The following is a 26,546-nucleotide window of genomic DNA, read 5'->3' on the forward strand; positions in this document are numbered from 1 at the left end:
CTTTTCTAGCCACCATTTTAGCCACAGTTTCGTAATCTTCAAAAAATATAACAAAACCAAACAGAAAAACAGTGAGAACCCTAAAATAATAAGGTCAAGTCTTTACCTTTGCTTTGTAAATTCCCCTTTTGCTGTGCAAGTATCCAAATTGTTCAGGTGGATGAGACACTGTGTGCCTACAAACTCAACTTGAGTTTCCCCGGTGGTGACACTCAAAAAAAGCTACCTCATAAAAGGTTAAATCTCTCAGTATTTATATTCACCAGCAGAAATGTCTTTTTCCTCTCCTATTTAAAATCACCAGTATATTTGTATCAGATAGTTTTATTAGTTCTTCAAAAACAATATCCAGCCCTAACATACCTTTTAACATGTATTAGAAAACCAATTATCCTCTCGATTTCTTGCCAGATCTCCAAGATTCCAGCAAATAAGCAGGTGTAACATTACAAAGTTCGGAGGAGTAAAACCTTAGAAAACATGCACACACACACGAATAATAAAATTTGCCAGCCAAGTATTATGTGATATTATGCCTCTCTTCTTACAAATAGATTTATTTTGAGGGAGAGAGAAAGAGCAGGAGCCCAAGCCGGGGAGGGGCAGAGAGAGAAGGAGAAAGAGAACCCCAAGAAGGCTCCATGTCATCAGCACAGGGCCCGATGCGGGGCTCAGATCCACAAACTGTGAGATCATGACCTGAGCTGAGATCAAGAGTCGGATGCTTAACTGACTGAGCCACCCAGGCAGCCCTGCAAACAGATTTCTTATGACTCCACAGTTTTAAGAAAACCGATGATCTATTTATATACATTTATTGTTTATATAAATTACAACAATTTATTCAAATCAATATATTAAAAGTGAATATATCACATTTATTTTTTTCAAGATTATATGATATCCCAATTTATTTCAGTTATTAAAAATCAGCATTCCAGAACCCCAGAAGAAAATAAAGCCTAACAATGATAATGAATGTGCAACCTAAGAGTGTTTCATTATCAAATTGCTTTGAAGTCCCTATTAGGTCTTCGAAAAGCAGATGCTTTTTCTGAGATTTTTAAGTACATGAAGCTTTCTTATACAGCCATCCTCATACAAACAGAGCAAACACTGGATGATTATCAGAACAGATTAATGTTCAGATAATAACTAATTAACAGTGGAGAATAAAGAGCACATTCAATCAAAATCAATGCCGATACAAAGGTACATAGACACAAATGCATGAACTGACTCACCCATGTTAAAAATCCCACAAAAGAGCACAAAATATTTATTGAGTATTCTTTTTGAACTATCTCCCTTCTTCTTTTTTTTCTGACAAGGACACTTTGACCTTAGATGTATATACTATAATAAAGAACAAAGATGAGTAATTTTTAACATCAACATAATAGTGACAATTTCCTCCCGTGTTCGTGCACAAACAAAAGGAATTTCTTTTTGGGGGGTCCCTGGGTGCCTCAGTCGGTTAAGTTTCCAATTTCACCTCAGGTCATGATCTTGCCGTTCCAGTTCATGACTTCAAGCCTGTTTGGCTAGGTCTTTAGACGAAGGGGACTTATCAATCTCGACTCCTTGGATTGTTTCTCAACTAGGTTTAATGGACTAAAGCACTTAACCGTCTCTTTATTTTTCTAAAAAAATTTAAAAATTCCTTATACTATCTTTCTTTAGTAGGGCTAGTTGTAAGAATTACCTAAATACTCCATTTGTATCCATTGAGAAGGTCAAGTGTATTGGGTTTGGTCCTCTGTTCACTTGAGTCAAGAAAACTGTTGATCAGAAATAAGTCTAAGAGCTAAAATTCCTGCGTCAGTTCTAAAAGGGTTAGTTGTTATCAAAATATACATATATAATATATATAACATATTATATAATACAGAGGATTGTCTGTACACAAAGAAAATCAATAAACTATTTAAGTATGTTCATTTGAAAGGATTTGAAGACTAGAAGAAGAGAGAATAAAAATTGTTAACTAGTAGGGGGCCTGGGTGGCTCAGTCAGTTAAGTGTCCGACTTTGGCTCAGGTCATAATCTCATGGTTCATGAGTTTGAGCCCCAAGTCAGGCTCTTGACTGACAGCTCAGAGCCTGGAGCCTGTTTCATATTATGTGTCTCCCTCTCTCTCTCTTCCCCTCCCCTGTTCATTCTCTGTATCTCTCTCACTCTCTCTCCCAAAAATAAATAAACTTTAAAAATTTTTTAAATTGTTCACCAGTAACTCCATAAAGCACGAGACTACAATTACATTTCATCTTCACATTTTATAATAAATATCATTAATTGAGAACATACTATTTCTCTAGGCATTCTACAAAAAATTTTGCATGTATCAGCTCATTTAATCCTCACAAAAGAATATCCACGATTTGTTTTTATCATTGGTTAAACATGAAAAAACTAATGTTTAACCAAACTAATGTTTAGCTCCTTTCCTAAAATTTACTACATGTACGTACAATATACAAATGTATATACATATTTATATACATGTGTGTATTTATATACATATTGTATATATATTTACATATATAATATATATAAAGATGGTAAATGTTCTTTGGGATTTATTCCATTAAATGGGAAGTATTCTCATAAACTAAGTCTTGCTCCATTTTAGAATTTTTTCTTCATTTCTTCTAAAGAAGTCCTTAAAATTCTAACTCCCTTTTTCTAGACATTTATACCTTTTAGTAAAGGATAGATATTGTCCAACCCAGACTCCAGAAATACATTTGGAAAAGAAAGTTGGGAATATATCTAGGAATTATAGATCCACCCTCTTATTTTCCACCGTCATCCCAAGGGTTTTCAGGGATTCCATCAAAACTCTTTCAGTGGAGACCAAGTTGCCCTAAATATTTCGGAAAAGCTATAGTCTGTACAAATAAACACATGGTAAACAGAAAGAATCTCTCCGATTTCTTTGAATTGGTTAAGAAATAATAAGACAGTCTTCTCATGTATATAAAACAGCTCCAAAATTTGTATACCCAGAGCTCATTTTCTTATTTGTGTAAAGGTGATAATATATTCCTAGATAAATGATATATTAAGTTCTATGACACCGATACTCAGTGTTCACCTAAACCAGAGGTCATGAACTGGCAAGCCATTTATTTGACTTCTGCCTGCAGGTGAGTTTTGTTTGGGCCTAGCCAACAATTTTAAAACTTTGTGAACTGAGTACCTTTAAATAATGTGTAGATTCATCTTTGGCATGTTTTCTACTAGTCCCCATTTTCTCACACTTAACGGTCTTACTCCTGTTGCCTACGTTGTCCCTAAACGCACTGAAGTTGGGAGACAGGCCTCACAGTTTGTGAGCACAAGAGGGACAATCTTGATGTCAACACCCTAACGTCACTGGCTTGTTAATCTCTATTAGCTTAACAAGTTCTCCAGTCCCCTAGAAAAATACACAGCTTCTGTCCAAGTATTTCTACACGTCCCTATGAGTTGTCTCACATGTAATCATGAATACCTCAATCTGTGTCACGCACCGCTGCAGCTGTTTTGGGCTTTAATCAAGCACGTATATATCCACCATCACCTGCCACCATTTACTGTACCCACTGGTCATTCGTCATCTCCCACTGAGCATTCATCATCCGCCACTGGCATCCAACATCATTTGCTGGGCATCTGCTGAGTATCGCCATGTTTGTTGGGCATCCACAATCTCCCACCAAGCATTGTGGTCTCTTCTGATGTTCTGCCATTTCACCACCAGCGCCTTCCATGAGACTGCTGCTTACCTGGCTTGGGTGCTGTTACCTGGTGCTGCCCTCGAGATATCACATGGTACTGCATTTGCCTCCATCTTTTTTTTTTAATTTTTATTTTATTTTATTTTTGGGAGACAGAGACAGTGCGAGCAAGGGAGGGTCAGAGAGAGAGGGAGACACAGAATCTGAAGCAGGCTCCAGGCTCTGAGCTAGCTGTCAGCACAGAGCCCGACACAGGGCTCAAACCCATGAACCATGAGATCATGACCTGAGCCAAAGCTGGACTCCCAACCGACTGAGCCACCCAGGCGCCCCTGATTTTGATTTTATTGTCTGGATACAGGATGAGAACCACCGAGGTGCCCCGCCTCAGTCTTACCGTAGGACTTGCAAAATGTAGGACTACATCCCTCCATAATTGGTTGAATGTTCTGTTATCCAAACATTGAAAGAGCAACACTTGTCCCTGCCCCCTTCACAAAAGCTCTGTGTAAAACAACCTTTTGTTTTCTTTTTCTTGTTTTCCTTATTGTTGTCTCCCTGGGGTTTACACACTCTAGAGGGATAATTTAGAGTTAATTTGCAGATTGGCTTCTTCAGCCCTCTGAATGGCTAAGCAGTGACCTTGCCAGTCTTGTGTACTTGTTCATACCTAGACTTTATCCCTGTATCTGGCATTTTTTAAATGAATAAATGAGTAACTCATGAGGTGAGATACTGGGAATTTCCTGCCCCCACACAGTTAGACCTATGAGTATTTCACAGGTCAACCAAACTTGTTGGTTTAAATTTCTTCTAATATCTCCTTTCCCTCTTCAAATACACATAATCGTTTTACTGCAGGCTCTTTACCTCTGGTTAAAAAAAAAAACCTCTTTACCAGGTAAGTTTCAATTTTAAGTGTAAAAAGGAACAATGGCACTCACTATTCTTACAGAAAATTACGGTGACCTATATTAAAGAATACAATCCAGAAGTTCTGGTTTTGTTTGTATCTCTAGAGTTTGTTCTCTCTAGTTATTCTTTGCACTTTATTTCTCTTCTTTTTTCCTTAGAGGTACGCAGCTCTGACAGATTAATTACTGCTTTCATAAATTCACAAAATATATTCAAAAGGCAATTTTAATTACCATTCCCATAATAACTGTAAGGCATATAGGTAGCAATGTCTAAGCTAAATGCTTGCTTGGTGTCATGCCCTGATAGTAAGGAAGATGATGATACTAATTATAATAGCTAACTTTAATTGAGCACTCTATGGGAGGAAAAACTTCCCTGGAATCCCGCCAAGTAAACTGGCAAAAGGCAGATTAACAAAAGACTTTATGACGATGCATATGAAGACCTTCATAGAAAGGAAGACACAAAGAAGCAGTTGGATGTGAGGCTTATTATGTACCATCCTAACAAAGAGCAATATAGTGGGAGAAGTGCCAAGACAAAAGAAAAGGGCTTTGAGTTTCTGGGGTGATATACTGTGGCAGGTAAATATATGGAAAAAACTAATGGAAGATCAACATTATTTTCATAAGGTTTGCTATACACATTCAATGTTGTACAATCCTGGGAAAGATAACTGTGTTTCCAGTGATTAAGAGTAATTCTCTTCAGGGTGCTTGGCTGGCTCAGGTGAATAGGCTTTTGACTCTTGATTTCAGCTCAGGTCATAATCTCGTGGTTTCCAGGGATCAAGCCCCACGTCAGGCAGGCTCCATGCTAACAGTACAGAGTTGGCTTGCGATTCTCTCTTTCTCTCCTTCTCTTCCTCTGTCCCTCATCTGCTCTCTTTTTCTCTCTCTCTCTACCCCCCCAGAAATGAATTAAATAAATAAACAAACAAATAAGAATAAAATGAATAAATGACTAAAATGAAAAATAGTTTCAAACAGAGAGGAAGGCAAACCATAAGAGACTCTTAAATACAGAGAATAAACTGAGGGTTGATGGGGGGTGGGGGAGAGGGGAAATGGGTGATGGGCATTGAGGAGGACACTTGTTGGGAGGAGCACTGGGGATTATTTGTAAGTGATGAATCACGGGAATCTACCCCCAAAGCCAAGAGCACACTGTATACATTGTATGTTAGTTAACTTGACAATAAATCACATATTAAAATAAATAAATAAATATCATTAGATATAAAAAATAAATGAATAAAATAAACCTTTATATATAATCTATAAACTGTATATAAATAAACCTTTATATATATAATCTCTCTATATATAACCTGTATATAAACTATACACACACAAATATATATATATGTATATATACATACATAGAGAGAGTAATTCTCTTCCTGGCACGGGAGAGAGAAACCTTAAAAAAGAGAAATTAATACTCTACCTTTACATAGAAAAGAGCAGGGTGGAGAACTTTTTCTGCATCTATTATCTCTCAGTTACTTTCAGCTCAAAATAATTCTTAATGCAAAGTGGCCTGTTTTGGGGGGACATACTCTGATCCTTCAGCACTTACTGTGTCCATTACCTCACTGACTGCTCATAGTCGACAAAGATTAGGAAAACTGAAGCATACGATTTTACCTCATCTTAGGGCCATAAAAAGCTACCACCCGTTTTCCTTTCCTTCGCGGATATTAAGGGCCCCACTTCCCCAGCTCGTCAGACTTGTGTTTCTGTCACTGAGCCCTGGAAATATGGAACGTGCTATGGTCCTGAAGACTTAAACCAATGCTGAATCCTGCTTCCTAACTTGAGATGGCTCCCAAGACACAGAGTAGCATAACTAAAAAGAATCATCTCCTATAAATCCAGGAGTGATTTCTCCAGAACCTACAGTGCTAATAATAGTTAACAGTAATTGTATCTTCACTGGGCTATGCATGGTCCTGGCTGAGGGGCACTCTTTTAGAACCATAGCTTTCCTCAAAATAATTTCATTATTTTACATAGATACTGCATATATAATGCGTTTTGGGGCATTTCAGACTCTTAACACCCTCTTAGACACAAAGTTTGAAAGCCCAGGTTTCAATGACTTTGTTACCATGTGATTAGAAAATACAATTAAGAACAAGTGGGGAAGAGTCATAATACATCTTCAGTTAGTTGATGGATTTTCGTGTTCCTCTGGCTCCAAAAGGTACGAGTCAGATAAATGGTAAAAGAAAAGGAAAGAAGCAGATTAGGGGTCAGTTCAATGGGTCTTTACTGATGAAAAACTCTACCTTCCAAGGAAACTCCATTACTGGAGTTCGTACAAGGAATTTCTGCTGAGTAGGCATTTGAACTAGATATTTTCTAGGTTTTTTTCTATGTTTTTGAGATTCTATAATTAAGCTTCCTACTGATGTCACTTTGAACAAGTTACTCACTTGGAGTCTGAAATTATCTTAGTCAAATTCCTATATTCTGTGAGTGCTGAACTTTGTTTTATGTTACATAAAGGATCAGAAATCTAAAATCTCTGCACTCTAATTGCTTTGCATTCAAAATATAGCAAATACAAGGTGCTTTGCACATTGTTCACAAAACATGAAGTCCCAAAAGTAAGCTTTGTGAGTTTTTTCCATGACTTAATGACAGGACAGTGTTTCTTTTTTAAGTAAAAATATCAATATGACAAACAGGTTGAGTGAGGTTTTTTTTTTTAACACTGTGGATTTCTTACTGAGAAATGGCTAATAAAATAAGTAGTAGAGATAGAATTTGAATTACCTGTTTATTTATCTCTATTTTCTTTTCTTTTTAAAAAAAATGCTTATTTATTTATTCTCTGAGAGAGAGAGAGAGAGAGAGAGAACAAGTGGGGGAAGAGCAGAGAGAGAGGGAAAGAAAGAATCCCAAGTAGGCTCCAAGCTGTCAGCACAGAGCCCAAAGTGGGTCTCAAACTCACAAACTGTGAGATCATGACCTGAGCCAAAATCAAGAGTTAGACACTTAACCGACTGAGCCCCCCAGATGCCCCAATTTATCTCTATTATCATTATTTAATTACATGTTACGTGATATTTGAGGGTCTTTATAGAAGTGTATACGATTACAAAGTCTCCCAAGCCATGGCAGATCCTTATTTCTATTTTCTGTGTAATTGTAGGGTCACAACATCTGTGGGTTTTAACCCTATTCAGAAAGCAGCAGGAAAGAAAGTAGTCTGAATCAGTACTTACAGTACACAGAGGGTAATTACATCAGACCATCTTCTTCAGAGCAAAACCTTTCCTTATTCTAATCGAGTTCAGTTTTTAGAACCCCAAAGTATTACACTAGCTAATGAAAAACACAGTATTTTCGCCTCAAAATTATGTAGAAAGAAACCTTGAAGGAGAACTAAAAGAACGACATTTAATATTTACCAAGCACTTATTTATTTTTCTATTTAACTCCATCTCATATATTCTTAGTTCAATGTCTTCTTCATATTTATATTTATAGGGAGAAAGAACTTTTCTGGGTTTCATTGTTTAGTAACAAGTACAGAGGAGGAAGGTAAATAAATATGTTCTATTGAACTAATAACTCAAGCTAACTTTCATATATTTAATTTGAAATGGAAAACATTCAAAATAGAGTGTAAATAATGAAAAGTAAATTCCTTATGTTCTTTTTTTTAAATTTTTAATTATTGTTTTTGAGAGAGAGAGAGCAAGCTGTGGAGGGTCGGAAAGAGAGGAAGAGAGAAATCCCAAGCAGGTTTTGTGCTGTTAGCACAGGGCCTGACTGGGGGCTCGAACTCATAAACTGTGAGATCAACAACTCACAAACTGTTAGCCAAAACCAAGAGTTGGAGGCTTAACAGACTGAGCCACCCAGGGGCCTCAATTCCTTATGTTCTTCGGAGTCTTTCTTGTGAGGTGAGAGACTGAAGTCTAATTTTCAATTCCTCAAAAACTTGATTACAATATATGTATATACATGAATGTCACCCATGGGTGGGACATAAAAACCATTGTAAGCAACCCTTGTGTTCTCTAAAAGAGCAGTTGGAGTAAAACATAAAGATAGCAAATTATTTCTACTGAACATTATAGTACATTTTGCTTAATTATCAATAAAAATAAAATTGTTGAGGGGCGCCTGGGTGGCTCAGTCAGTTAAGCGTCCGGCTTCGGCTCAGGTCATGATCTCGCGGTTTGTGGGTTCGAGCCCCACGCTGACAGCTACCTTAGAGCCTGGAGCCTGCTTCAGATTCTGTATCTCCTTCTCTCTCTGTGACCCTCCCCTGCTCGTGCTATCTCTCTCTGTCTCTCAAAAATAAATAAAAGACATTAAAAAATTAAAAATAAAATAAAATAATTGAATAGAATAATTATATTAAAGCTAAATATTAATGTTAATCATATACATATTTGAATTTTGTAGTTTCCTGTTCTTTGCTCCAATTCTGACTAAAAAGTACTGTTTTAACTAGATGTTTTTGATCAAATGACTCTTAAATAATATCATATTAATTTTGTGACTTGGGGCAAATGAATGGCTATCGCTAAGAATTGGATTCTCCTCTATGAATGAATAGCTTTAACTGTACTTACTATGGTAACTATTTTAATCTATGTTATCTCACCTAGCATCTACTTTACAGATGTTTGTAAAGATTAAAGAACGAAATTGAAAAAAATTTAGTAAGCTGTAAATCTTGACACAATTTTAAGATATTGTTTTTTATATTGAATTGAGCAAAGTCTCTGGCCACAATTAAAAAATATGCATATAGGGGTGCCTGTGCTCAGGCGGTTAAGCGTCCTACTTGGGCTCAGGTCATGATCTTCCAGTTAGTGAGTTCGAGCCCCACATTGGAGTATGTGCTGACAGCTTGGAGCCTGGAGACTTCTTCAGATTCGGTGTCTCCCTCTGTCTCTCTCTCTCTCTGTCTCTCTTTCTCTCTCTGCCCCTCCCTGCATATACTCTCTCTTTCAAAAAAAAATAAATATGTAAACACTTAGAAAAAGGTATGCATATGAAAATATAAACTGTGTACTTCCACCTCTACTAAAGCAAATATTCTGGAGGTATTTCCTTGGTTTTAATATTATATATATTAATATGATATATATTTGCTCTGTTTAATTATAATGAAGTAAGGCAAATGTCTTACAGTTTAAGTATAGTAGGAAATGTAAATGACGATTTCCCCAAAATTTATTTTATTTAAAAATATACGGGTAATTATTGAAGACCACCATTTCTTAAATAATTACAAATTACTGAATTAATTTTACTGTGGCTTTCTAACACTTTAAAGTTTCATTCTAATTAGTCATGTAAATAACCACATAAAAGACGGAAGAGGCAGTAAGGAAATCTAAGACTGTATTTAATTCTGCTGTAAAATATAGTGCCAGTGTGATTAAGAACTGTCTAGTTTTTACTGTGAAATAAACAAAGAATCTCAAAAGACACTGCTCATGCCATTATATGACCCTTGTAGCTCTCTCTCATGTTCTCTTGTGTTTTTTTTCAGACATGTGTTAGGATTACATACATGAAAAAAAATTTTAACAGTGCACACAGGTGATAGTTAATAGGAAAAATGAAAGTACAGAAAGTTGGGCACCTAGTTAAGCATCCAACTTCAGCTCAGGTCATGATCTTGAGGTATGGGAGTTTGAGCCCCGTGTCGGTCTCTGTGCTGACAGCCCTGAGCCTGGAGCCTGCTTTGGATTCTGTCTCCCTAGGTCTCTGCCCCTCCCCTGCTCATGATCCCTCTGTCTGTCTGTCTGTCTCTCCCTCTTGCTCAAAAATAAACATTAAAAATAATTAAGGGGCACCTGGGTGGCTCAAGTCATGATCTCATGGTTCATGGGTTCGAGCCCCGCGTCGGGCTCTGTGCTGACAGCTCAAAGCCTGGAGCCTGCTTTGGAATCTGTGTGTCCCTCTCTCTCTGACCCTCCCCTGCTCACGCTGTCTCTCTCTGTCTCTCAACAATAAATGTTTTAAAAATTTTTTTAAATTAAGAAAAAATAAGAAATAAAAATAAGAGTACAGAAAGGAACAATAGTAGGACAACAAAGGTAAACTTCAACCTACCGAACTTACGGCCTTAAGGAAATTACTCTATGCCTATCTGCTATAAAACAATAACAATAACAAAAATAAGACTAATAATAAGGATAGCTATGATATACATTGGGGCCCAGGTATATGCCAAACACTTTACTCAAAACTTAGGACTTAACCTAACACAACTACATAAGGTAGGTGCTATTACTTACCTTTTAAAAATAAGAAAACCGCAGTCCAGGTTGTATGATTGGGGAAATATGGATCTAACCTCAAAGTCTATATTCTTTCCAGTTTGCTTTGCTGTGTCACAGAAACAATAGAAGTTCCTCAAATTTAATATTTCTACTTATATTGTTCATCAAAACCTCAGAGCAGTCCTCCATTATAAGTATTATTAGCCATACCTAACCAATCTGGCAGGAAAAAAACAATGCGTATGTATTGACTTGGAGATAATATGCTTGGGTGCCTGAGTGGCTCAGTCAGTTAAGGATCTGACTTCGGCTCAGGTCAGATCTCACGGTTTGTGAGTTCAATCCCCGCATCCAGCTCTGTGCTGACAGTGTGGAGCCTGCTTGGGATTCCCTCTCTCTCTCTCTCTCTCTCTCTCTCTCTCTGCCCCTCCCCTGCTCATGCTCACTCTTTCTCAAAATAAATTTTTAAATAGGCTATTTATTTCCTTCTTTTTAAAAAAAAATGAAATAGCCATATATAATTTCGAAAGGTTAAATCCTGGAGTAATCTTTGTCAACTTGGAGTCACAGGCTCTTAAGTCATCTCAAAACGGAAACAATGTTGTAGCTATCACAGAACAGTATGGCAGAACAATTGCTCTTTTTCGACAATAAAAGTAATATTTGTCAATGCAATCTTGGGATATTGATCTGATCTCTCACAGATCTCTTCTGGTGAACAACAGGTGCATTCCAAAAATGGCAATTACATGTTCACGTACATTTTTAGTCAGCCGAATCAGATCACTGAAATGAGAGAATTCATCCAAGGCCTGAAACTAAACATCGTCCTTTATTAACTAAGTAAATCAAATAGTTCTCAAAACAGCTTTCACTTTGTACGTTTAATTTTAGAGCTATCAGATTTGGTTTTATCATCCTTTCTAAAATATCTATCTAAATGAAAGTAAAACCTTTATATTACCCAAAGGCCACATTCATCCTTGTGTCCAAACTCTACCCTCTTTAATACTCTAAGAAACTCTCATGGGCCCAGAAACAACCAGTTAGCCACCAGGATGGAGATGTTATAACAATGACCAAAGAAAATAAACCTCATAATTAAACTACTATAACTCAAGTACCAGATCACAGTGAATATAAAACACATTGAATATCTGTGTTTTTTTTTAGCTCTAAACAAACAAAACACAGTGAGATATACAAATGTGTCCATCCTAACCCCTGCCTACAAGACAGTTTATAATATATTTATGCATGTGTGTGTTTGTATGTGTTAGTGGGAAGCACAATTTAGAAAAAGAGATAATGAACAGAGGAACCTGGGTTTCTCAATCAGTTGAGCATCTGATTCTTGATTTTGGCTCAGGTCACGATGTCACAGTTTGTAAGTTCAAGGCCTGCATGGGATTCTCTCTCTCTCTCTCCCTCTCCCTCTCTAAATAAATATATAAAATAAAACAAAATTTTAAGTAAATAGGAGGGATAATGAACAATGTGGGGTTACATGCTAATGATGCAATATATTGAACACATAATACATAGTTTAGGAGTACAGTGGAGGGACATGTCTCCATGATCAACCGGTGAATAAAGGGCTCACAGTGGCAGTATTTAAATGACTATTATAAACTAGATGGCATTTCCCCAGCTACCAAATTGCTTCATAAATGGTCCTCTTCATACCACCTAGATACACTCAAAGCCAACTCAACATTGAAGAAAAATAGAGAAATGCAATTTAATGTTACATATACATTCAGGACTGCATCTTTTCACTAATAGTTTATTACAAATACAACTGCGTGTATATTTGAATTTTTAGAGATATCTAAATTCTTACTAGTTCCTGTGCAAGAAAAATAGATATAGCTTAAGATATCGTGACAAATACTACGAAACAGAAATATGATGACAAAACATTATGTAAAACTTACTAATATATTCACAAAAAATTTTCCTCAATTACTATATGCTGTGTTAAAAAATGGCACTAAAACATAAATAAAATGACCATTAATAAAATGAGAAATAAATGCATAACTGCCTATATAAGGGCTTCTGCTGGTCCTTATTAACTATAATGAAAAAGTGTTTAAATTAGATACTATACAGTGAAATTACTGCCACGCTTTTTTGTTTTATTTTTTTTATTTTTTTAATGTTTTTTATTTATTATTGAGAGACAGAGAGAGACAGCACGAGCAGGGGAGGGTCAGAGAGAGAGGGAGACACAGAATCTGAAGCACGCTCCAGGCTCTGAGCCGTCAGCACAGAGCCCGACGCGGGGCTCGAACCCATGAACCGCGAGATCATGACCTGAGCTGAAGTTGGACACTTAACCGACTGAGCCACCCAGGCGCCCCTGCCATGCTTTTTTGGAAAATTTTTCCTGATTTCCTTTCTCTGCATTCATAATTCATCTACTGCTAGTGCAATTAGTTTTATGTTCATGTTTTAAAACCTGCCTCATTCTGCATAGTTTCATAAGGCCTAAGGGGAAATGGAAGATCCTTCTGGGATCATGTGCCAATATTTCAGGTCACCAAACAGTTATTGAAAGTTCACTCTGAGGGTGCCTGGGCGGCTCATCGGTTAAGCGCCCCACTCTCGATTTTGACTCAGGTCAGGATCTCACAGTTTGTGAGTCTGAACCCCATTAATGCAGGGCCTGCTTGCGATTCTCTCTCTGCCCCTCCCCCGTTCATGCTCACTCTCTCTCTCTTTCAAAATAAATAAAAAAACTTTTAAGAAAAAAGTAAAAAAAAGTTCACCATGTATTAGGCTTTGTGCTTGACATTAGGAATATAGCCCATTCCCCTTCCACAGCCCTTCCAGTCACCCTCTATTTGTTCTCCATATTTAAGAGTCTCTTATGGAACTTACTTTATTTAACATTTTTAAAATTTATTATTGAGAGACACAGAGAGACACAGCATGAGCAGGGGAGACAGGAGGAGACACAGAGTCCAAAGTAGACTCCAGGCTCTGAGCTGTCAGCACAGAGCCCGACGCGATGCTCAAACTCACAAACTGTGAGATCATGGCCTGAGCTGAAGTCGGATGCTCAACCAACTGACCCACCCAGATGCCCCGTGGAACTTACGAACTTTTTAAAAAAATAGTCAATTTAAATGGCACATAGGCTAGCATTTTCTATTTTCGTGTCAATAGGTAAAATTTCTAATTTTCAGCATCAGCCTTGAATAATTCGTAGAGAAATTGTTCTTTTAAAATAGTAGCTTCAGGTTTGTTTACTGTTACTATAGTACCAGGAATTCTGCTGATCACGCATTACTCCATCTAAGCCTCACAATAACATAACATTACAGGGTGTATATTTTTATCTTGTCTTACAGATAAGGAAGCAATGGCTTTGGAGTATAATTATTCAACATCATACCAAAAGTGTCAGAGTCACAATTTGAAGCTACTGAATTCTTGTGGGGTTTTTTTTGTTTTAATTTACTGCCCAGTTCCTAGAGAAATTTCAAAATCAGCAGTGCCTAAATTCAGTGACTCTGACTAAGGGTAACTCATGGAAGGCTGAAATAGCCATTGCTTTTTTCTTTCCTTTTTATCTTACTTTAGAGAGAGAGCGTGCAAGCCAGGGAGAGGAGTGGGGAGCGGGGGAGAGAGAAAGAGAGAGAGAGAGAGAGAGAGAGAGAGAGAGAGAGAGAATCTTAAGCAGGCTCCATGTTCAGAGTGGAGCCCGATGAGGAGCTCAATCCCACCACCCTGGGATCATGACCAGAGCTGAAATCAAGAGTCAGACACTCAATTGACTGAGCCACCCATTTCTAATTAAAATCCTTGACACACATAGTGGTTTTGTAACGTCCTTTAGGAAATAAGATGAAATGCAGAAATGGATAATGCCTATGTCTACATGACAACAAATGTTCGGCAGCAAATAAAGTCCTGCACCAATTGTGGGTGGTACTGTCAATGTAAGGATTAGTCACATTCCATTTTCAAAGAGGCTTTTTAATAATGCAAGTGAAATGTATTGGAGGCATCTCATCAGTCCATCTGTCAATGCGGATTGCAATAAGCATGAAATGCCACTAAATCTCAGTGGTATTTCTCGAGGTGTCGTAGTGCTGTAGAAAGTGGGTTTTGGTGTCAGATGAACACAAATTTAAATCCTTATGTTACCATCTTCTCACCTGGGACAAATGACTTTTTATTTCTAAATCACAATTTCTTCATCTATGAAACAGACATGAATATCTAACAGATGGCATTGAAGGTCTGCAGTCATGTGTACGGAACATCTGGCATTTATTGTATGTGCATGATATTGTGATATTATTAATGAAATTACTCGGAAGAATTTTTTTTAGTAGAATGTTATTTCAGAAGGCCTGAATAGAAGTGATCGGGAAAATTATGTTTAACCTCACATGCCACCAACTTCTGACAACCTGTCCCCCAAAAAAGTAGGATAGTAAAATGAGATCACAGAATAAGAAAAAAGAATGCAGTATCTCATAAGCCAGCTTACAAATGCAATTACCATCTATCTTTGCAAATAGTATTTGATTAGTGTCTTTGTGTACTATATATATATATGTATATATATATATATTTTAATGGAGAGAGAAATAATGATACATATTTCATTTTCCCATTCATATGTGCTTTTGTTGCCATTTCCATGTTTAAAAAAAAGTGTGTGTCTGTCATTTTGAAAACAGAGCTACCCTCACGAAGCATCCTATGTAAGAGGCAGTAACTGACCCTCTAGGGACCTAGATGGGGAGCTGTGCTGTGTACTAAGGAATCTTTGCTGTCCCAGGTCAGGGATGGAAAAAAAAAAAACTTAAGCTCCAGTGCTCATCCTAATCCTCTTTTTTTCACTATCTTTTGGGACCCTGCATAAACAAAAGAAATGGAAAATCAAAAAACATATAAGGCCAAATGGTGAAAGAGAATATGAGAAGTTTTGTGTATAAATCCTACTGTCCTTAATCATGGACTGACCCACCTCCCCAGGACTCCATTTCCGAAGGCTTTTGGCAAAAGATCAAACTGCCTCTTGTTGCAGGTTCATTTTCTAGTTGTCTCCTCAGGTCTTTAAGGTAATAAAGGGTGCCTAGACCCGAACCTGGTTCAGCTCAGTGAGTAACTAAGAAGGACAGTGGAAGCACTAATTGTAGAGGCATGTTACCTTGGGTGGGAGACTGTACTTGATACCCTAAATATTTAACTCATTCATGCACAGACTTTCCATTTATCATTGAAGAACCTCGTCAGGCAGTTAGTACAGGCAACTTTCTCAAGCTTTCGGAAGGGAAACTAAATCCCAAAGTGGACATACACACACGGATAGTGTGCGGCAAAGCAGGTCTCTCTCCTCCCTTCCCTACACTCATTAGAACCACAGAATATGTTTTCTTCCGTGCGCCGCAGATCAGAAGCAGTGTTAAGCATCTGTGAACAGTAGCAATGTTTTACACATAAAAAAATCTCTAAAACAGCCTCTTATTCTAAGTAATAATCCTTTAAGCTTAAGCAGATAAGTGCTTCTTGTGAACAGTGGGGCCCTGAGCTCGTTCAGACTCCCATTACCAGTACTCTGAAAGGCCACTGGGGAATGGTTTTGTTTAAAGGCTAGCAAGTATTTCAAATAACTCTACACTTTAATGAAAGTCTCTCTAGTTCTGAGCCTGGTTTCTCCTTGTTAGATGTCAACTTATTTGTAAGAGAACTGGAGGCGTTAGGCACAGGACACGATTTTATAGGTTTATTCAGCAATGAGTTCTGTTTTCTGAATACGGCAGACTAGGCTTTTTAGAACACCACCAAACAAGTATATTGGATGTGTGTGTGCATGTGCATGCATGTGTGTGTGTACATATCAGAGAACTGACAAGCTAGTAAGGAATTACGATAGCAAAATTTTAGTCAAGGGCAGAACCCAGATGTAGGATTGAAGCACCTTTTTTGCCATACAGATATTTGCTAAACAAGGGAGTTTGAAAGTATGCAGACAGGAACGCAAACAGATCATCCTCATTTTAAGTTGGCTCCCTAAAGAACTATACCCTGATAGAAGGGTAAACCAGACCCAAACATGAACCACACCCTCACCCCTACAATTTGTAAGGAAAAGTGCCTTGGAGTGGTAGGGTGGAAGGAACCTGCTTTTGATCAACTTTAACCACAAGCCAGAACACACAGCGATTTGCAATGGTAAAAAAAAAAAAGTTCAAGCTATACATTGAGTGAATGATAGTCTTAGAATATAGTGCCCCATGTATCAATTAAAAAGCAGCAAGGAATACAATTGGCAAAAAGCTCAAGTTGAAGAGGTACTCCACAAAAGAAATCCAAATGAGTTTGAGCACCTTTACATACGTGCTGCTCAAACTTATTAGTAATCAGGGAAATTAAAACCACAATTAAGTACCAGTAAATAGTCACTAGATGAGCAGAATTTAAACTGTGATTATACTTGTGTTGGCAAACACGTGGAACAATAGATTCCATACAATTGTGTTGGGAATGAATGTACATTGATAAAACTATATTGAAAAATAATAAAGCTTTAATAGCAATATTAGGAAAGTGGATGGGGGCACCTGGATGGCTCAGTCAGTTAAGCACTGGACTCTCGATTTCCCCTCAAGTCATAATCTCACAGTTTTTGAGTTCCAGCCCCACATCGGGCTCTGCACTGACAGTGTGGAGCCGGCTTGGGATCTTTTGTCTCTCTTTCTGCCCCTTCCCCCCTGCCCTCTCTCAAAATAAATACACTTTAATAATGCAACTCAATATTGTGCAGATAAAAAAAGCTGAGGCACAGAGAGATACAACTGTTTACCCAAAATCACACATATTTTAAGTGACAGAGGTAGGATTTGTCTCTAAGCAATCACATTCTAAAGTCCTTAGGTATGATATGGTACTGCTTCTCATAAATGTATTCTGTAAGAAGTGGATGATATTAGGTTAAGCTCTATGAAATTGACATTTTTGTAAGTCAAAAGAGTCGAATACTAGCACATTCATATGGTTCAATCTAACAGTTCTCTTAAGTTCTGAAGTCATCTAGTGGGTCTGAAATCACATTGCAGAGTGTATCAGTCTATTTCTCCCTAGCTTTCTCCCTCAAAATGAGTTTTTATACTTTGTTTTATTGGCGAAAAAAAGTTTCCTCTGAATGTCATCTTTGCTAAAGAGCCTTGGTCGCTTCTTTATTCTGGTTTTTATTTTATTAAGTGACTGTGGTAAAAAAAAAAAAAAAAAGAAAGAAAGAAAGAAAGAAAGAAAGAAAGAAAGGAAGGAAGGAAGGAAGGAAGGAAGGAAGGAAGAAAAAGAAAAAACAAGAAAACATCTGACTCACCATTGGGAATGGAAATGATAAAAGCAATTACAACTGTTGACTTCGTGAAATAATAGAGTCTTGGGCATGCATTTGTACTAGTCACCGACTTCTGGGTAACAGAGTCTCCTGAATTAAAAAACCCATAATAATCTTTTTTCTGGGATAGTGAACCAGAGAGGGAGGGAGAGAGTAAAAGCAAGTGAGATCTTCAAAGAGATTTTTTTCTTTTTCTTTTTTTTTTTTTTTGCCTCCTATTTCTGTCTTGAAGCCAGACAATCCACTTGCGGTTCTCCCTAGCCTCCCTCTCTGACGTCATATTCTGCTCCCCCTCACTTACGGCACCTACCTCTCCCTTTCTGGTGGGAAGTCTCCCCAAACTGACAGAACTGAGTCGAGGCAAACAAATACACTGGCCCAGACATGAAATTGATAAAATGTTGCAAAAGTGGGAACAAAAAAAAGAAAAACGAACCAATCTCAACCGACTAGCCCCCGAACCTGCTGGGGGCGCCACATACGTCCTGTCGCACAATCACGCACACAAAAGGCGCGGCGCAGTTGCCAGAGACCGGGAGTCGCCATTTTCAGCAGCCCGGGGAGCAGGAGATATGGCTGAGGCCCCCACAGATATGGAAACCGGAGTCAAAGGGAAGCTCGAACCCCAGAATGAGATGCCTGGCTTTCCAGAAATCAAAGTCTTGCAGGTAATACCCCTGCCAACCCCACTGCTGTATAACTTGTGTGTGCCACAGGCGCCCAGTCAGGGGGGCCCAGCCAGCATGCCACCCAAAATGGCGGCTGGTGGCCAGAGCGGCCTTGGTGGCTACGGCCATAACGAGCAGCAGCAGCCGCCGGCTCAGGCTTATAACGAGCAGCAGCAGCAGCCGGCTCAGGCCCAGTTGCCACAGCCACAGCCCCCGCAACCGCAGCCACCCCAAGAGCAGCTGCTGCCACCTGAAATCAAGTGCAGGGTGTGCGGGGACCGGTCAAGCCGCAGGCACTATGGCCAGTTCGCGTGTGAGGGCTGCAAGAGCTTCTTCAGGCGCAGTGTGAAGAAGAACATGAGCTTCAAATGCCAAGGCAACCAAGACTGTTACATTGACCAGTACCGTCGCAACCACTGCCAGTTCTGCCGCTTCAAAAGGTGCCTCGACGTCGGGATGAGACAGGAAGCAGTGAACGCCAACAGGAGACCGGCCGCCCTTCCCGCCCATGGTGAGCCCGCGCTGGCCTATGGCCAACCCTTCGGCTGCTATCCAGACTTGTCTGGATATATAACTGTGCTCCTGAGCGCGGAGCCCAATCCCGCGCCGTGGTCCCCTGACCAGTGCATGCCGCCCAACACCATCCTGAGCTTTAAGCACCTTTGCGAACAGGCTGCCCGGGCGCTCTTCGCGGCTGTGGAATGGGCCCGGAACATACCGTTCTTCTCGGCCCTGCCAGTTAAAGACCAGGTGGCCATGCTTCGCTTTACCTGGCCCGAGCTGTTCATGCTGAACTGGGTGCAGTGCTCCATGCCACCCCATGTCATCCCGTTCCTGGTCTCGACCAGCTTACACACTACGCCCATGCCTGCCGACAAAGTCGCCACCTTCATGGACAAGGTTCGGATCATCCAAGGGCAGATGGAGAAGTTCGAAGCTCTGCACGTCGACCCCACCGAGTACAGCTGCCTCAAGGCCATCCTTCTGTTCACTTCAGACACCAAAGGTCTCTCCGATGCAGCGCAAGTGGCAAGCTTCCAGGAAAAGTCCCAGTGTGCTCTGGAACAGTACGTTAGGAACCAGTACAGCGACCAACCAATGCGATTCGGAAAGCTTTTGCTTCTCCTCCCTTCCTTCCTCACAGTGTCCTCCTCGGTCATAGAGCAATTGTTTTTCATTCACTTGATAGGTAAAACCCCCATCAAAGCTCTCATCCGGGGTATGTTACAGTCAAGTAACAGTTATGGCGGTGGTAACTAGTTGTATGTGGCAATTCAAAAAATAAATCAAAATAAGAATGTGGCAGGGGGCAGAAACAGAGAGAGGAAAAGGTAGAGTGGTTTGTCTGCTTAATATAGTATTAAATATCCTCTTAAAGGGTACAAGCACTGGGTATTATATGGAAACCAACTTGACAATAAACTATACGGAAAATAAATAAATATATAAATAAAAAGGATACAAAAAGGGATGTTACAAGTTTGTTAAAAGAAGGAGAGGAGAGAATTTAATGGACTGTGAGTTTAAAAAAACTCAAATGAACTTTTACAAAATACCAAAAAAAAAATACAAAACACACACACAAAAAAACAAAAAAAACCCCAAAAGTTCCTATGAAAGTCAGAACAACCTGTTACTTATTTTTGTATAAAAAGGAAGTTAGTCTTTTTCTTTCTATGGTAAATTTTTGAAACATATTGCCCAAAGTGTGTTTAAAGAGATTGGGAGAAAAGGAGCAGAATGGAGAAAGTAAGCCTTTTTTCCTCCAAATTATTAATTGTGCTTTATCTATGTACCTGGAGCTGTTCTCTTTTTGTACTGTTCTAGTTCCAAACCAGTTTATTCTGTGGTTCTATAGTAAGTTTTGATATACTCTTGGTTTCTTAAAATGCTGTGTAGCCTTAAAATATATGTTTTGTAAGAATTAAAACTGAGTCCATGAAAATGTTGTAGGAAGACATGAAACTTTAAAAGGCCAATTCCAAGATGATGGACCCACACAGTGGTTTCCAAAATCTTTAAATGAAATTGAACACTCTAATTTGAGAACTAGAAGAATCAAACACAGCACTTAGCTCCCGTTACCCTGCCTCTCCACTCAAAAGACACCGGGACAAACCTGGATTTTTCAAAATACTTTAGACACTCAACTGTGGGATTTATTGGCAGCAAGGATCCTGTCCAAGACACGTGCTGTGGTTTTGAATAAAAAGTGGACATTTGTAATTTGAACTGAACCCCATTTAGTTCATGAATTGTTATAAAAATCCTACATTTGTGTATTTGGAAATCCTTTACGTTATAAATACTGATACTACCCTGTTTTTTTTTTTTTTTTGAAGAAGTGTGGTTGAAATGAGCATGACAGAATGATACTGTCAGCACTTGTAGGCAACATGATTAATTCGTTATCTGAGTTTACAATTTGTTTATTTTTTTTAAGAAAGGTTTTTTTAAGTGCAGTATTTCAGCATACTGTAAAATATATAACAAATGAACTGTTTGGTTGAGTAAACTATTTTCCAGGGAAGAGTTAGAGTCTTCCAAAATTAAAGTATTATTTATTTGATATCTTAAAAAAATAATCTTTCATTGAGCCATCCTATACGCCAAAATGAGAGTAAACCATCTACACTAGGCCTGGTCACCCAGCGAACTACACACAACACAAACCCATCAGTTTTGAAAAAGCCTTCCAAAATTTCATGGGAACAAATAAGTAGGCACAATGCCTCAATTTGTATATGCAGAGAAATTTCTTTCAGAACTGTATCTTAGTTCTTGAGTCACATGTCCCTGATGATGTGTGATATTGGACATCTTTCTATACACCTGTTAGCCATCTGTATGCTTCTGTGGGAAAGGTCTACTCCCACAGACTAGAATCTTTGATTCTGCTTCTTTTTAAACCACATTGCTTGGGGTTTTGTTGTTGAATTATAAGAGTTATTTAAGTAGTTAGCTATTAAGCCCTTCATAAATACATGTTTTGCAAGTATCTTTTCCCATCCAGTAGGTTGCCTTTTTATTTTGCTTGATGGTTTCTTATCTAACTGTGCACAAGCTTTTTGGTTTAATGTGGACCCATTTGTTTATTTTTGCTTTTGTTGCCATTACTTCTATAGTCAGATCCAAAATGATAATTGTCAAGAAACTTAGCACCTGTGCTTTCTTCTTGTTTTATGATTTCCGGTCTTACATTCACAGTTTTAATCCATTTTGAGTTCTTTTTTTTGTCCATTTGTCTTAATGTGCAAATATTTGATTACTGGACTTTACAAGTATATTACCATAAGATGATATGAAAAATGTGAAAAACTGGATGGGAATATATGAAACCTCTATTACCATTGCAACTTTTCTACGTATGAAATTATCCAAAAATAAAGTTCTTTAAAATCTTTTAGGTGTGTATTCTTTTTTCTGTATCTTCTTATCATATTCCACTAGATAATCTGTATTTCTAGGAGAGTACTATTTTGTTTTGAGGCATAATAGCACTTCTACAGTGAGTGCAAAAATCTTACTGTATAGAGCAATAATCTTTTTATAATTTACTTTTTAAAAAATGTTTAACATTTGTTTTTGAGGGACAAAGAGAGAACATGAGCAAAGGAGGGGCAGAGAGAGAGGGAGACACAGAATCCAGGTTCTGAGCTGTCAGCGCAGAGCCCAACATGGGGCTAAAACCCACCAACTGTGAGATCATGAGCTGAGCTAAACTCAGACTCTCAACAGACTGAGCCACACAGGCACCACTTTACTTTTTTTTTGTAAGTTTATTTATATATTTATTTTAAGAGAGACAGAGACAGCGCTAGTAGGGGAGAGGCAGAGAGAGGGAGAGAGAAAATCCCAAGTAGGCTCTATACTGTTAGTGCAGAGCCCAATGGGAGGCTGGAATTCACAAACCCTGAGATCATGACCTGAGCTGAAAACAAAAGTCAGAAACTTAACCAACTGTGCCACCCAGGTGCCCCAGTTAGTAATTGTTTAAAACACATTTATACGGCCACAATTGTAACCTCCATCCGTGATGAAATTTGAAGTGGGGTTCGTGAGCAAACGGCTAAGAAAGAATTCTTGATTTTTTTCATGCAAAAAACAGCACCAGGAGATGCCCACGGGCAGAAAAAGCTGCGCTTGCAAGGGTGAGGGGTGGCTGATTATTTTATTTTAAATTTGTCAAGGGAGTGGGGGGTAGACGTAAAGTATGTTTCTAAGGAATTTGAAAGCAAGGCTTTCAAGATCTTAAGGGGTCTGCTGCTGTAAAGATAAGGTTACTTTTAGTTTTTAATAAAACAAACACTGAGGAGCTGAGGCAAGCTGTAAGGAAATTTAAACTACATTTTTCTTGCCTTTGCCTCCCCCATCAATCCAGATTGAAATATACGGTTATTACCAACCTAAGTTTCTTATGCCACAACCCAGTCGATAACCAGCATCATGCCTGAAGAGAGAATCATTATTTCGACTTCCCTCACAAGAGCTAAATATCTGTTCTTGAGCTTTATATAAGTGGAATCACATGGTATTTTTGTTTTTGTTTGCTCATTTATTTTGCTTTTTAAATTCCACATATAAGTGAAATCACATGATATTTGTCTTTGTCTGATTTATTTCACTTAGCATAATACCATCTAGGCTCATCCGGGTTGTGGCAAACAGAACATTTTTATCCTTTTTAATGGCTTAGTAATTTTCCAGGGCAGTGTATAGTATATATTATCTATAATATATATGTGGTATATCTTTATCCATGATACCATATGGTATTGGCTTTCTATGTCTGGCTTACTTCAGTATAATGCCCTCCAGATTCATCAATGTTGTATTTGTAACTTTTCTAGTTTCCTTGTAATTGACTTCTAGCTTTATACCATTGTGGTTGAAAAAGGTGCTTGATATGATTTTACTCTTAAATGTGTTGAAATTTGTTTTGTGGCCTAACATGGGATCTGTCCTGAAGAATGTTCCATGTGCACTTCAGAAGAATGCGTATTCTGCTGCTTTTGAATGGAATGTTCTCTATATGTCTACTTACCTGGCCTAAAGTATAATTTAAGGTTTATGTTTCCACATAAATTTTCTGACTGGATGACCAATCCATTGACGTAAGCGGGGTTTTAACATCCCCTACCGTTATTTTATTACCGTCAATTTCTCCCTTTATGTCCTTCTACATTGGGTGTATAAATATTTTAAAATAGTATAACTTCTTAGGGGACTGACCCCTCTATCATTATGTAGCTTCCATCTTTGTCTTTTGTCGTCTTTGTTTTAAAGCCTATTTTGTCTGCTATCAGTATAGGTACCCCGGATTAACTTTGGGTTCTATTTGCATGAAATCTTTTTCCTTCCTTTCACTTTCAGTCTGTGTGTGTCCTTACATCTGAAGTGAGTCTCTTGTAGGCAACATATAGATGAGTCTTGTGTCTCCTAGCTTTTTAAATCGATTTGTCCACTTTGTGTCTTTTGATTAGAGAACTTTACCCATAGATATTTCAGATAATTATCGATAGGCATGTACTTACTGTAATTCTGTTCTTTTCTAGCTGTTTATGTAGTTCCTCTCTGTTCCTTTCTTTTTCTCTTGCTCTCTTTTCTTGCAGGTTGATGACTTTCTATAGTGTTATGCTTAGATTCCTTCTCATTCTCTTCTGTGTGTCCACTAGGGGTTTTTGCTTTGTGGTTACCATAAGGCTCATACATAACCGTCTAGGTATTTAACAGTCTATTTTGGTTGATAGCAAGTTAAGTATGAATGCATCTTAGAATTCTACATTTTTACTCTCTCCACATGTTTTGTTTTTAAAGTCACATTCTATGTCTTCCTGTGTATCCCTTAACTAATTATTGTAGTGAGGTATTTTTATTACTTTTGCCTTTTAACCTATGTACTAGTTTTATATGTGATTAATTCACTCCCCGTACTGTGTATTTTTTTCAGAGAGATTTACACTTTCATATAGTTTCTTGTTACTAATAAGTGCCCTTGCCTTTCAGCTTAAAAAAGCCCCTTGAACATTTCTGGTTAGGCCAGTTTAGTGTTGATGAATTCCTTTAGCTTCTGTTTGTCTGGAAAGTTCTTTGTCTCTTTGTCAGTTCTGAATAATAACCATACCAGGTAGGGTATTCTCAATTCTAAGTTTTCTTTTTCTTTCAGCACTTTGACTATATCATGCTACTCCCTTCTGGCATTGTTTTTCTCTTCCTGCTTTTAACATTCTCTTTATTCTGGGGTGCCTGGATGGCTTAGTCAGTTGGTTAGGCATTCAACTCTTGATCTCAGCTCAGGGCATGATCTCATGACTCTATCGGGCTCTGTGCTGACAGGGTGGAGCCTGCTTGTGATTCTCTTCCTCCCTCTTTCTCTGCCCTCCCCCCACTTGTGCACCCCTCTCTATAAAAATAATTAATAAATTAATTAACTAATTAAAAAAGATACTCTCTTTATCTTAACTGTCAATATTTTAATTATAATGTGTCTTGGTGTGAGTCTCTTTGTGTTCATCTTGTTTGGAACTCTCTGAGCTTCCTGAATCTAGATGTCTGTTTCCTTCCTCAAATTAGAGAATTTCTCAGCCATTATTTCTTCAGATACGTTTTCTGCCCCCTTCTCTCTCCTCCTTCTGGGACTCCTATTAATGTGAATGTTATTCTCTCTGAGGTTGAAAATAGATCTCTTAAGCTATCTTCACTTTAAAAAAAATTTTTTTTGCTTCTTTTCTGTGTTGAGTTCCACTACCCTGTTTCAGCCCACTGAATCTATCTTCTGCTTCCTCTAGTATACTGTTGAACCTCTCTACTGTATTTTTCACTTCATTGATTGTATTCTTCAGTTATGTGACTTCCATTGGGCACTTTCTTATGTTTCCTCTTTGGTGAAATTTTTTCGGTGCCCATCCATTCTTCTCCAGGGTTCGGTGAGCATCTTTATAACGGTCACATTGAACTTTTTATTGGGTAATATATTTACCTTTGTTTCCTTAAGTTTTTTTTTGAGGGAGGTTTATCTTGTTCTTTTGTTTGCAATATATTTTTCAGTGTCTTAATTTTGTTTGAATCTCTGTTTATTTCTATCTATGAGGCAATGGGTATCTTCCCCAGTCTTGCAAGAGTGGCCCCATGTAGGAGAGGCACCTTATCATTTAACCTGGCCCTAGTCCTTGGCTGTCTCTTGAAACCTTTATAACTATCCAAGTAGCCTGATTTTCTTGGTAGTTACCAATTGTTGAGGGTGTGCCAAGTCCTTTGGGTACTCCAGAGGGAGAGACCTCAGTTAGCACCTAGCTTCAGGCTGATTGGAAGCTAGACTCTCAGCAGCTTTAAGGTATGCAAATAAATACGGTCTTGGGGGTCCACAGTCACAGACCCTGCTGGCCTCTGGAACAAAGGATCCTTAATGACAAGTGCAAAATTTGGGGCTCCAGGTGAGTATATGACCTCCATTCTGAGAGGTTCCAGTGGGTTTTAATGAGGCCAGGTGAAAGCTGGAAGATGGTATCATATACGAACACTTCTGTAGCCTTTACATGTGTGGTAAGCCTGGAACTCCAGATCAAGTAGATAGGGCTTTTTCACAGGAAGACTGAGGGTGTGTTTCA

General features: G+C 38.3%; 1 protein-coding gene and 1 pseudogene across 2 annotated transcripts in view; both read left to right on the forward strand.

Annotated features, from left to right (window-relative positions):
* HTR2C (5-hydroxytryptamine receptor 2C) overlaps positions 1-26,546 on the forward strand; it is a 121,043-nt gene that overhangs the window by 23,817 nt on the left and 70,680 nt on the right. The gene's annotated exons all lie outside the window — the stretch shown is intronic.
* On the forward strand, positions 18,670-20,199 carry LOC115284276 (annotated as a pseudogene).

This window comes from Suricata suricatta, chromosome X (genome assembly GCF_006229205.1).
Source record: "Suricata suricatta isolate VVHF042 chromosome X, meerkat_22Aug2017_6uvM2_HiC, whole genome shotgun sequence".
NCBI lineage: Eukaryota > Metazoa > Chordata > Mammalia > Carnivora > Herpestidae > Suricata > Suricata suricatta.